The 12,003-nt window shown below is 40.4% G+C and overlaps 1 protein-coding gene across 1 annotated transcript in view; it reads left to right on the top strand.

The window, feature by feature from the left end:
• The first annotated feature begins 729 nt into the window (after positions 1 to 729).
• Positions 730 to 12,003, top strand: part of sox13 (SRY-box transcription factor 13) — an 83,955-nt gene continuing 72,681 nt past the window's right edge. The window contains exon 1 of the mRNA XM_088339044.1: positions 730 to 894. The gene's annotated coding sequence lies outside the window, so the exon portion shown is untranslated. The remainder of the gene's footprint in view (positions 895 to 12,003) is intronic.

Raw genomic sequence — 12,003 nt, forward strand, 5'->3', positions numbered from 1 at the left:
AAGCCGCAGGTTGAAATAGGTCAACTTGATGTTGCCAAAGCCAAGTACCTCGAACAAAGACACTGTACTTGTATTTATCTCTCTCTCTCTCTCTCTCTCTCTCTATCTCTCTCTCTTTCTTTCTCTCTTTTTCTCTTTCTCTTTCTACTCTCTTTCTTTTCCACCCCTTTTCTCCCACTCTGTCTCTGTCTCTTTCACTCTCTGTGTCTCTCTTTTTCTCTTCCTTTGTTGCTCTTTGTCTCTTTCTCTCTCTGTGTCTTTTAACCTCTTTTGCTCTAACTTTCTTTTTTCCTTTTCTCTCTTCCTACCCTTCGCGCTTTCCTTTCTCTTTTCTCTCCTTCTGTCTTTCTATTTCTCTTTGGGTTTCTTCCTCTCCCTTTCTTTTCCCCCTCTCTCATGACTTTTTATCTCTTTTGTTTCTCACGCTCCCTTCATCTCCCTCTTTTTCTTTCTTTGTCCCACCCTCTCTCCCTTTCCCTCCCTCTTTCTCTTATTTCTTTATCTTTCTTTTTCTTTCTCTTTAATCTACTAGTCCGGCCCCCGACAGAATGTTTGTTCTATCGTGTGGCCCCCGAGTTCAAATGACTTTGACACCCCTGCCCTGTACAAATAAAAATGACTTGACAGCCCCTTGCCCTTTAAGTGGGAGGCGAGCTGTGGACCGCCGCGAAACCAGGTTGGCTGTGGATTAGAGGAGGACGGCGTTGTTTCTTTCTTCTCCCGCATTTCGTCACGCACGTCCCGGGAGCTCGACACCGGCTGACACTCTCTATCCTCGGGAATAAAACAACCGGCGTGGTGGAGAGCAAGGAGAATTCTCGAGTTTGCTAGCAAATCTAAAAAGAAGAGGAGGAAGTTTGACTTGAGGAGTCGAGAACGCTCCGGGACTGCCTGGTAAGTGATTAGAACTTCACCTTTTCGCACTTTCTCGCTCGCTCCATTTAAAGTAATACTTCCACTGTTTAAAATGTTATTTGTTTTCAATCTAGAACTTTCTACACGATTGAGTTTTCCACAATTTGAGCTTGATTTAACTTTCTTGTCGCGTCTTTTATTTCGGCTTCGAAACCTGGAACTGCGAAAGGACACTTTGTCGTGATGGGCTAAAAAGTAGATTCAATGCCCTATTACAGGGGTGTCCAACTCATTTTAACTCGGGGGCCACACGATAGAACAAACATTCTGACGGGGGCCGGACTAGTAGATTAAAGAGAAAGAAAAGGATAGATAAAGAAATAAGAGAAAGGGAGGGAAAAGGAGAGAGGGCGGGACAAAGAAAGAGAGGGAGAGAAACAAAAGATAAAAAGTCGTGAGAGAGGGGGGAAAAGAAAGAGAGAGGAATAAAGAAATCCAAAGAGAAGTAGATAGACAGAAGGAGAGAAAAGAGAAAAAGCGCAAAGGGTAAGAAGAGAGAAAGAGAAAAGAGAGGAAAGAAAAAAAGAAAGTTACAGCAAAAGAGGTTAAAAGACACATCGAGAGACAAAGAGCAATAAAGGAAGAGAAAAAGAGAGACACAGAGAGTGAAAGAGACAGAGTGGGAGAAAAGGGGTGGAAAAGAAAGAGAGAGAGAAAGACAAAGATAGAGAGAGAAAGAGAGAGAGAGAGAAATAGATAAATAAACTCATTTTAACTCGGAGGCCACACGATAGAACAAACATTCTGACGGGGGCCGGACTAGTAGATTAAAGAGAAAGAAAAGGATAGATAAAGAAATAAGAGAAAGGGAGGGAAAAGGAGAGAGGTCGGGACAAAGAAAGAGAAGGAGAGAGGGAGAGAAACAAAAGATAAAAAGTCGTGAGAGAGGGGGGAAAAGAAAGAGAGAGGAAGAAAGAAATCCAAAGAGAAGTAGATAGACAGAAGGAGAGAAAAGAGAGGAAAGAAAAAAAGGAGCAAAAGAGGTTAAAAGACACAGAGAGAGAAAGAGACAAAGAGCAACAAAGGAAGAGAAAAAGAGAGACACAGAGAGTGAAAGAGACAGAGTGGGAGAAAAAGGGTGAGAGAGAGAGAGAGAGAGAGAGAAATACAAGTACAGTGTCTTTATTCGAGGCACCTGGCTTTGGCAACATCAAGTTGACATATTTCAACCTGCAGCTTGTTTTTCTCTTGCGCTTCTCTGAGTGTCGTCTGGCGGGCCTGATTTGATCCCTTAGCGACGCCTGATCTGGCCCGCTGGCCGCCTGTTTGACACCTGAGCATTCACAGTATAGAATCTTCTATTTTTACTTTTGCCCCACAAATTTAGGTTTGTGAGCTTTATTCACAATTAGCTTTTTTTTCCGCAAATGTTTACCGTTTTTTTTTTTAATAATTTGCAAAAATAGGTACCAAGGTCACAGACTGCAGTTCCCATAATTTCAGTTTTTGATTTCAAAAGAGAAGGAAAATTTGCATCATTAAAGTCCAAAAATAACAGCCGGCAAAATGAACGGAAAATGATACCGGTACTTAAGGTTTGATGCCTGCGGGCCGCCCGTTTGACACCTGTGCCCTATTACGTCTCAAAAGAGGGTGCAGAGGGTTCTCGAGATTGTTGACGAGAAAGATTCCGTTTTGAACTCATTTGACAGTATTACATGATGTCATTATTTCAGGAAAATGTAAGTTTGACTAAAAGGAAAGTGAATGTTTTATTATTTTCATCTTTTTTAAGAACATATACATAGCTGTCAAGATCCAAAGCTCCATGGATTTACAAACTGTTGTATTTTTTATTGCAAAATACATAATAATCTTACAACATATATCTTCAGATGCGTTTCGTGATGTACATAATTGGACGTTAGTAATTATGATGCCCTTTAACAATAACGTCTTTTGTTATATTCACACAAAGTGCATGATTAACAAATTTGAAAGAAAAAATATGTTGCTTTAACAAAGTTCATTTTAGCTGTGAAAAGTGATGGGGCCCGGGGACTCGCATGCTCAAAAATCTATGGGTCCCAACAGAGATCTATGGCTCTCCAAAATTTAGTGTGCTCCATGCCCTTACAAACTGTCGTATTTTCCCTTACAAAATACCAAAAAATCGTTTTTTCAAACATGTTTATTTATGTAGTTTAACATGTTATATTGTACATGTGTTTCCTTGTATCATATATATTGCTAGGCAGCACAGCGGCGCAGTGGTTAGCGCTTGTGCGGCACAGTTCATGTCATGGGAACCTGTCGTGGGTTCAAATCCAGCTCCAGACTTCCTGTGCGGAGTTTGTATGTTCTCCCCGTGCGTGCGTGGGTTTCCTCCGGGCACTCCGGTTTCCTCCCACGTTCCAAAAACATGCATTTCAGGTGAATTGGCCGGTCCAAATTGTCCCTAGGTGTGAATGAGCGAGTAAGTTGTCTGTCCGTGTGTGCCCAGCGATTGGCTGGCAACCAGTTCAGGGTGTCCCCTGCCCACTGCCCAGGGATGGCTGGGATGGGCTCCAGCCCCCCGCGACCCTAATGAGGATAAGCGGTACGGCTAATGAGATGATATATATTGCTAATGAACATTTTGTTGTGAGACACTGAGTTGCTCGACATGAATGAGGTTTATTATGAAAAAAGGTTAAAAAATGAAGTCGCTTGGACGTTCACTGTAGGAGGAAAAAATACATGTAAATAGAATTAAGTAGAATAATACATTTTCTTATTCAAATTATGAATTCATTTTCTGCATTCAATTATTGTTGGTAATATACTGATTAAAGGGATCACCACAAACCTGTCTTTTTTCATTTTCTCCTTTTATACTTCCTTTTTTTCTTAACTTCTTTGTACATCATAATCATTGGTAATATAATGCATCAAAGCAAGTGAACTTGAGCCGAAAAAGCCGGTTCTCTAAAAAGAGACGGACTTTCACTACACAACTCGAACTGGAGATTGGCGTCCAGACGAAAACTCGAACCGCGAGACCAAAACAACAATGGCGGATCTGCCTGACGAAAAGTTTGGAGTGCAGTAAATCTTTGTTAAAAAATGATAATGACAATTTTGTGTCAAAAAAGTTGCGTCACGTTGATTTGACATGATGCGTCCCCAGCAAAAATAATCCGTCTAGGACGCAGGGACACGGGCAAACGAGAACACTGCTTTAACTAGTACTGTGCTATTTGTGATGATATGATTTCTTTGCTGAAACACGCATTGTTTGATGTAGGCAGGGTCACAGTAATTGCAAGCATAGTTTATGCAACATGTGTTTCTCCTGCTATGCTCCTTCTGTACTGTGTGTTGATGCGTCTCACATATCTATCCATCCATCCATCCATTTTCTGCACCGCTTATCCTCACCAGGGTCGCGGGGGTGCTGGAGCCCATTTCATCCACAGTGTTCTCGTTTGTCCACGTCCCTGCGTCCTAGACGCATCATTTTTACTGGGGACGCATCGTCTCAAATCAACGTGCGTCCCTGGGACGCAACCTTTTTGCCACAAAATTGTCATTATTACCCCATTACTTTTTTTAACAAAGATTTACTGCACTCTGAACTTTTCTTCAGGCAGATCCGCCATTGTTGTTTTGGTCTCGTGGTTCGAGTTTTCGTCTGCACGCTGATCTCGACTAACGAGATCTCGTTGTGTAGTGAAAATGAAGTCCGTCTTTTTTCAGAGAAGCGGCTTTTTTGGCTCAACTCATTTAAAAGAGCCGTCTCTCAAACGGCTCACTTGCTTTGAAGATTGATATTACGAATTATGTTGTATAAAGAGGTTAAGAAAAAAAAGGAAGTATAAAAGGAGAAAATAAAAAAAAGACAGGTTTGTGGTTATCCCTTTAATCGGTATATTACCAACAATAATTTGATGATTAAAACTGAATGAATATATAGATTTATATTATATATTTGTCGCCGATTTACGATTTCAACCTCGATAACACTAAATTTTGGGGACCCATAGATCTCTGTTGGCACCCATAGATTTTTGAGCATGGGTTAGGGTTAACCCATCACTTTTCACAAATAAACACTGCATCCATCTTTGGGCAGTGGGCAGGGGACACCCTGAACTGGTTGCCAAGCCAGTCGCAGGGCACACAGAGACGGACAACTCACTCGCTCATTCACACCTAGGGACGATTTGGACCGGGCAATTATTCTGGAATCCATGTTTTTGGAATGTGGGAGGAAACCCACGCAAGCACGGGGAGAACATACAAACTCCACACAGGTGTCTGCAGTAACTGGAATAGAAATCTGGACCTCCGCACCCTGCCGCCTTACATATGATGTTATATAATTTTATATATCCACTGTTGTGTTGACTGATTGTATTATTATCCTCATATACCTAAAATTAGCAAAAATGTTTAAAATAGGCTTATTTCAATGTTATTCTTCTTTTACTCAAAATACTTCTTAAATCTTAAATATTGATAGTACGTTTTTTATTCTGTGGAGAGAGACCTTGGGTGTCCAGAAAGGTGCTTTGAAATACAATGTATTATTCTTATTCTTATAAGTAATACATTTAGTGTTTGTAACTTTTGACCACTAGATGCCGCTGTATTGTGTAGTACAATCAAAAATGAGTGCTACTAAACACAAGAAAGAATACAAACATAAACTCATAGTGACTAGACCGCACCATTTTTTTGCCCGGGTTTTTTGTTTTTTGGGGGCAACCCACCCGTTGCAGCAAGAGTTGATGGTTGATGGCAATTGGCTGGCAAACAGTGCAGGGTGTCCCCTGCCCACTGCACCAAGTCAGCTGAGATGAGTTCCAGCACCCTTGTGACCCTGGTGGAGATAAGAAACTGGAAAATAAATACACGAGTCAACCCAACAAAATCATTTCACTTGGAAAAGTAAAGATGAACGTAAAGTAGCATTTTAACTACCGTAAATTCCGGACTATAGAGCGCACCTGATTATAAGCCGCACCCACCACATTTTAAGAAGAAAACCGATTTTGTACATACACAAGCCGCACCTGTATATAAGCCGCATGCGCCCACATTTAAACATGTAACACAAACACAAAATCAACCCAAACCCGACTTCAAGTCCCGCGATTGAAACTAAATGTCCTTCATTAAAGTCCACAGTCCAAAAATCACAGCCGGCAAAATGAACGGAAAATATTACCGTTACTTAAGGTTTGATGCAGACCTGCAGAGTCCGGGTCCCGTTGAAAGTAATCCAAGGAAAAAAGTGTATATTTCCAAAGGTAAGGGTGGGAAAAATATATCATATGAACACATTTAGTCACGCAACTCTTTTTTCTTTAACCAACTTTTTACCCCCTCTTCTTTCCTTGTTTGTCCCTCACCTTTAGCGGTCCCCACTTAAACTCGGCACCCCCCGTTTGTTCCGCCCCTCCTTTTTCGTTCACCCGTTCAAAACATATCAGAATAAGTGTCTAAGATAAATACAAATAAATACATTACAAAAATATACAGTTGCAAATACATATTATACATGGGTTACACATATTTACAAAGAAAGACGGTACATCGAGAGAGTTTTCAAAGTTTTAATAATAATAATATAACTTTCATCCCAAACGGTGGCTGTGACAGGGCAATTAATGGTAGCAACACTCGAGCGCCGCTAGCGGCCGTTAGAAAAATGACATAAATTGGCCGCATCACTGAATAAGCCGCAGGGTTGAAAGTTGGGGAAAAAAGTTGCGGCTTATAGTCCGGAATTCACGGTACATTGTAACCTTCTTTTTCTCTATAATGACAGCTTGTTTTTCTGTATGTATGTATGGATGTACTTCTATTCATTTTTAAATTGTTTGAAATATCAAGGCTAACACATGTAATGAATAAGATCAAATACATTTAAAACATCTTCTACATTGTGTTTATTTCATTTATCTAAGTTTTCTTATATTACATTTACATCTTTAGATAATTTTTTGTTTTATACTTTTAATTATCCCACTAAAACAAACAAAAATCCCAAACCAAATTAAACGTTTGGGACCTTTTCTTTGTTTCCTTTGGGAGTTTTGTTTTTGTTTACCGGTAATTGTTTTTCCTTTTTGGAGTAATTGATGCTAGTGTAATTATTGGTCCATTGTGTCCTTGCATGTGTTCTTTTAAATCTTTCTTTAGATTTTTAATGCCTGTTTGAGTTACCAGGCAATACTATCGGGGGGGAAACATTTCTTGGCCGGGAGAGGGATGGGTGCCACCAGGCTGTACTTGCCCAACACACACCATAGGAAATGGTTCACCTACAGCCACAGAATGACTAAATGGCCCTCTACTTTCATAAATTGAATTGATAATCTGTTGAGTCCAACTCCCCACATACTATTTCCTATTGCATCGGTTTCAAAATAAGTACATTAATAGAACAAAGCAACTTTATTCTTCTCTTATAGTGAAAAAAAAAAAAAAGATACGGTAAATAGTAGTTAATTGATTTCACTCTGTCAATTTGTCGTGGATGGATGGTGTTATGAGTGCACTGCAGGAAAGAGGTCTAAATATAATGGAAGCTAGAGCTCTTGTTGGTGATAGGAAGGAGTGGAGAGGTGTTGTGAAAGGATAGTGGGATTGTCGACGCGTTCGTAAGGATGGGTTGGGCACCCGTATGATGCGGCAGGGGTAAACCAGTGAAAGCTGTCGCGTTTGGCTGTTGAATAAAAGAGTGTGTTGTGTCACCCTGACCTGAGTGACATGGCCGATTTCTGGTGTCCCATTTTATCTGGAGGGATGAAAGCATTACCAACTTAGGTGCCGAGGTGCCTAACTTGTTTGGGCAATTGGGTTGGCCATGGTCTAAAAAAATAATGTTTTTTCCCTTTTATTTTCTTTGTTATTGTATGTGTTTGTCTTGTTGTCGGTCACCCCTCTTGAGGGATATGACCAAGGTACATAGATAGATAGAATTTGTCATAATCTTTGGTCTCATTAAATAGAGTTGCAGGATTCTATTATTTGGATATTCAGCTATGCATTAAGTAAAATGAAGTAACATTAGAATAAAACAAATACAGAAAACAAAAACACATTTTACTTAATAATGGGCAACCAAGGGCAGTACGGCGGCGCAGTGGTTAGCGCGTGTGCGGCACAGTTCTGAGGTCATGAGATCGAACCTCCTGGGTGGAGTTTTCATGTTCTACCCGTGCTGGCGTAGGTTTCCTCCAGGCACTCTAATTTCCTCCCACATTCCAAAAACATGCATGTCAGGTTATTGGACGGTCCAAATCGTCCCTAGGTTTGAATGAGCGAGTGTGTTGTCTGTCTCTGTGTGTCTCTGGGTGTCCCCTGCCCACGGCCCGAAGACAGCTGGGATGGGCTCCGGCACCCATATTGATGAGTAGCATATGCTAGGTTATTAGCATAATGTACGTCATTAGCATACACTATGGCAGGGGTCAACAATTAGTGGCTTCCTGGCAGTTTTTCAAAAATGTTTGACGATGGAAAATTATAGGGTTTTTGTAAGAGGAAAAACATGACACAAACATTCTTCTCATTTTCCAGTGAAAACGGGAATTTTCATGAATATTAACATTTTCTACAACTCATTAGCATATTTCACTCGTAGTTAAGTGTCCATCTTTATGAGCTCTTAATGAATACACTTTTCAAGTGATGTCACAAGCGTGTGATAGGAAACGGGGCCTGATAATTAGACTTTCACTTGATCCCTATTGGCTGAAACTGGTAGGTTAAGCTCATTTTAACGGTCACATTACTTAAAAAAAACTCTAATACCGTATTTTCCGCACTACAAGGCGCACCGGGTTATAGGGCGCACCCCCAAAATAGTTTTTGGTCCTATATTTTCCATACATAAGGCGCACCGGATTATAAGGCGCTAGAATGGGAACGTCGACAAAACAGTCAGATAGTTCAGTCCAACTTATTACCCCCTTAACATTCCCAAAGCTTGCAAAGAAGCAAATACGTGTCGTAGACACCTGCGGATGCGGTGTCCGTACGATGTCACTTAAATGCGTCATTTCAAATATCATTCGGAAGGTTAAAGTTCAGTCAAACTTATTACCCCCTTAATATTACGAAAGCTTGCAAAGAAGCAAATTCGTGTCTCAGACATGTACAGAAACAGTGTCTCTACGATGTCACCAAGCACTCAAATGCATCATTCCAAATATAATTTCTTAGTTTCCATTTTATTTTTTTGCTGGCAACTGTGTGGACAGCAAAGTAAGAATTTGATTGTGCTGGGAAACGGGGTTCTTTACTGTGCATATGACAATAAACACTTTGAATTGAATTTAGTTTAAAAATAGACTCATCACAGAAACTTCAAGATCGTTCTAAAACAAGATACCGGGAAAATATAAAGCCGCATAGCTCACCTAAGTTTTCTTGCAGCCATCACGTTCAATAATGATACGTAACCATGGTCTTCTTACAACCGTGAGTGTAGTAAATCCAGTAAGAGTAAAATATTTACAAATACAGAATAGTAAAAAAATGTTTTCTCTATGCCGTAGTGCAACCCAACGTGTGATTCACATTCATCTTTTTCGGCCAGTTGCAGGCTTTGTTTCGCCCCTTTAGCCTATCCGAGCCTGTAAATGATAAAAAGGATCCGCCCCTTTTACCTCCGAAAAACTTTAGCCAATAGTGACTGATTCAAATGATGCTTGACACATTGGTTAGGAAATGAAACGCCGGTATATAAATCCCAGCATGCACCGCGGACTACTTCGCCTTCGGGGAAAAATCTAGTCGGCGGCTGCTTGCCTTAGTTGCAAGACTTTGCGACTTAATATTGATCCATATATAAGGCGCACTGTATTATAAGGCGCATGGTCAGCTTTTGAAAAAATAAAGGCTTTTAGGTGCGCCTTATAGTGCGGAAAATACGGTATATATATAAATGTTGTGTTCTTAACTTTGTTTAACATTGGTTTTACACCCAACCATGCACACAAGCAATGACGCGGCCTTTTGTTGTTCTGTGCTGAGGGAAACTGGCATGTATTTTTAGGAAGACGGAAAATGTAGTTTTACCCAAATTGATCTTCCCTACCTGATTTTTACAAGTCCCAATTTGAATGGGCCGATCAAAATAAGCGCCTGCCTAGCTTGCGTCACTAATGAAAGCCTGCCCCAATGGAAACAATGACTTCTTCAGATAACGTAAGTTCGAATATGTTTTTATCAAGCGCAAATGATTTGGTGATAAGAAAGTGCGACCCCTTTGGTGCCAGTTAACAAGTTTATAAACAGGGTTGGGTAGGGTTACTTTAACTTGATTACTTTCAATTACTTTTGGATGACTCCAATACCAAATATGCTAATAAAAGACAAAAGCAACTAAATATGAATAAAATGACTACATTTTGTGCAGGCCTGGGGAGTAACAGAATACATGGAACGGCAAAAATGATGTTGGCAAGCTGTTTGGATTTATTTTAATTTTGTTTCTGTCGCATTTTATGTTAGTTTTGCCGGAGATCAAAGAGATCAAAGCCAGGAGAGAAAGCTTACCACGTGTTGTGAGTCATCATTTTACTCATATTTCGTTTCTTTTGTCTTTAATTAGCATATTTGGTATTGGAGTAATCCAAAAGTCATTGAAAGTAATCCAGTTAAAGTAACCCTACCCAACCCTGGTTGTGAATGTACAATTTGTGATACATTCAATACCTACCTCCATGAGAGTAGTTGAGCAGTAGTTTTCTGCACCCTTATCACTAAACCTGACCTCCTATATCCTTTGGACATTGTTCTCTGAATCCTATTGAACCGGGAGTCCACAGAGAGAAGCACAATAGAGTATAATTGTGTTGTGTGTGTGCGTGTATTGTGTGTCTGTGTAGGTCTCTCTCCTTCTGTCCTTTTGCAAAGTGTGAGGCCTTTCCAATCAAAAAGAACAATGTATTGTGATGTCTTTAAATAAAGCGCTCCCACTGCATTGTCTTTTTGCAGGAATCGTAAGGAATGTTGGGGTAAAACGAATGCGGTTGATTTAGTGATCAGGACTGTGACATTTTACTATGTCACATTTCTGACTCGTGTCATGGCACCGCAGAATTGCCCAAAGAATCACTGGTACGTTGTTATTTTGTATATTAGGTGCCACCCATTTCAAATATTATTTCTTGTCTATTGGCAGTTTTAGGAAAAAAATGTAGATATGAATCGGGGAGAACAGTGTTTTTGCTGGTGCTTTTTTGTATAATTAAATCTATATATCAAATGCACTATGACGACTATTTTTGCACCAAATGCATATTGCACAAACCCTTCGAAACCAAACTGTATGTAACATCCTACATGCGGACATTTCTTGTGTAAATTTTGTGTAAATTATAACTATAACCTTACCCTCCTTGTTTTAATTCCCTGTTGCTCTATCTTCCTGGTATTTTTTACCTCACTGTGAATGTGTGAAACTGGAGTGTCATGCCCAATTTCGTTGTCACAATATGTTAACCCATTTCGTAACAATGACAATTAAGGTATATTCTATTCTATTCTATTCTATAAGGGGGGGAGGGGTGATAAGGGGGGGGGAGGGGTGAGGGTCAAACAGAGTTGCCGGATACAACCAAATGTTTGATCTTACATTACACATAGTCCAGTGTTTTTCCGAATTGCTCAGTCCACAATTGAATGGATTTGGGAGTACAGTCCATAAACATGCCGGATTAAAGTCGCCATTGACGAAAAAGCTCCGTTGGGGTGTGCAAGCTGCTGTTTATTGATAGCAGCGGGCAGGAGATTTAGCGCTATGCTAACGTTAGCATCGGGTGAAACGGTTAGCGGTGGCAAGTAAACAGCAAACACAAAGACCACAGTCAACTCTCCCGGTACATAGAAGGGTCTGCACGATACTGCTAGAAACTCCATATCGAGTGAGCAGTGTGTGTCAATGGTTCGGCTATTATTGTAGCGCGTAGTCTCCAACCCCTGTTTTTACCGGAGTCTTCGTCTCGTTCGAGCCGGTGATGTAATGCGGCATCGGGAAAGCCAAGACTCCGTGATGACAAAAATCAGCAACATAACAAGCGCTTTTGGCTTGGTTGCTAGGCGACAACAGATTTAAAGGTTTTTGTTCAGGAGCAGTAACACATTTAC

This window comes from Urocampus carinirostris, chromosome 6, assembly GCF_059441175.1.
Source record: "Urocampus carinirostris isolate Australia breed hairy pipefish chromosome 6, RoL_Ucar_1.0, whole genome shotgun sequence".
NCBI classification, from domain to species: Eukaryota; Metazoa; Chordata; class Actinopteri; order Syngnathiformes; family Syngnathidae; genus Urocampus; species Urocampus carinirostris.